General features: G+C 26.3%; 1 non-coding gene across 1 annotated transcript; it reads left to right on the top strand.

Annotated features, from left to right (window-relative positions):
* The first annotated feature begins 468 nt into the window (after positions 1–468).
* Positions 469–550, top strand: Trnas-aga. The gene has a single exon. It is a non-coding gene; the product is annotated as a tRNA-Ser (tRNA).
* Positions 551–1,757: the final 1,207 nt, after the last annotated feature.

Below are 1,757 nucleotides of genomic sequence, written 5' to 3'. Positions count from 1 at the left end.
AATGTGGTCTTCCCAGGTATTAAACATTGTAAAAATAATTTTAAAATGTACAAATTGACCAAGGTTGAGCTTTTGTCAGTAAATAGTTGGCGTAGTAAGTTAACGGAAAATTATTGTATTATTAAATTACAGTTGCAAACATGGTCTTCCCAGGTGTTAGACATTGCAATTTTGTATCAATTTGTACATTTTAAAATTATTTTTGCAATGACTAACATCTGGACAGACGCATTTAACAACATTTTTCTCATTTCTTTGACTTTAATTAATCGATAAAAATAAGTTTCGTCTTTGGTCAAATCGTTTCGTCTTAGTGAACAAACAAATTGTTTAATTTATCTTTGATTTAATCACAAAATATTACACAAACTACAATTTACTACACTTTTAAAAATGATATAAATTTTTATTACATATTTAATAATTCAAGTTTTAATATATGACATTTATTACACTTGGTTTACAACAGCAGTCGTGGCCGAGTGGTTAAGGCGTCTGACTAGAAATCAGATTCCCTCTGGGAGCGTAGGTTCGAGTCCTACCGACTGCGAATGGTAATATATATTTTTTAACATGGTAATATATATTTAAAACAGTTAGTGGAAAACCTCATGTCTTTATAAATAATTCACCCTCAAGGCAAAATTTGTAAGACATTTTTTAAAAAGTCATGAGCAAATTCGGTTTTCCACTAAGTGTTTTGTCTGAAAATGGGTTGAAACTATGATTTGAACACCATTCATTCCAAATATTGAAATTATTTCTTCAACAATTCTTTTTCAACAATTTCTTCGACAATTTTCATGCATACTTAGCTCGAGAAATAACGGGTTGATATTTTTTTTAAGGTTCTTAATTGCAACTGTTTGATAAATAGGGATGATAGTTTGCTAACAAGTAGATGTCATTTTAAAGAAGTGAGAAATCTGATCTTAGATAACCACCTTAAATTACGTACAAAAATCCAAACGCCATGTGTCTATTTCAACAGTTATCGTTGGCATAAACGGTAAACAATAGACAAATTTTTTAAGGTTTCTAATTATTGAAGTACACTTGAAAAATTAGTATGAAAATTATTAGAGTAACACAAAAATTGTTGTGATAGCTGGGTTGCAAAAAATTTGCAAAGGTTATAAAAAATTAAAGATGAAAAAAAACAAAGGTATTTCGTTTTTAGCAAATATTTCATAAAATATTAATATTTAGATATTTAAAAAAAAGATTCTTAAAGAGAAGGTAGTATATCTCCATTATTTACAATTTTAATTTAATGCTCAAAATAGGTCTTCGTGCGTCAATTTTAGATTGTTGTAATAGCATTAAAAACGAGTATCTGAAATTAATAATTTTTTCAAGGCAATAAAATATTAATTTAAAGATTTGAACAAATTATTATATATTCTGAACATTCTAAAGAATTTATTATCCTTGGAAATTTATCTTAAAGTTAATTTTTCATCAAGTTAGAAAATTGCTTCTTAACAAAATTTTCTTGAATTTTTGTTTTCATTATAAACTAAAAAAAAAAAAATGTTTAAATAATTGACGTTAAATTTTTTGTCTTCGTAGAGCACTCTATTATTTATATACTTAACAGGATCGCGTCAATAAAAAATTATTCATTTTTTAAGTATATACATAAGAAGGGCTCCACAAAGCCAACAAATTTAACGACAATTATTTAATCATTTATTTTAGTTTACAATGAAAACGAAAATTCATGAAAATTTTGTTAAGAAACCATTGTCTAACTT

This window comes from Chrysoperla carnea, chromosome 5 (assembly GCF_905475395.1).
Source record: "Chrysoperla carnea chromosome 5, inChrCarn1.1, whole genome shotgun sequence".
NCBI lineage: Eukaryota > Metazoa > Arthropoda > Insecta > Neuroptera > Chrysopidae > Chrysoperla > Chrysoperla carnea.
This window is presented reverse-complemented; position numbering and strand designations above follow the sequence as displayed.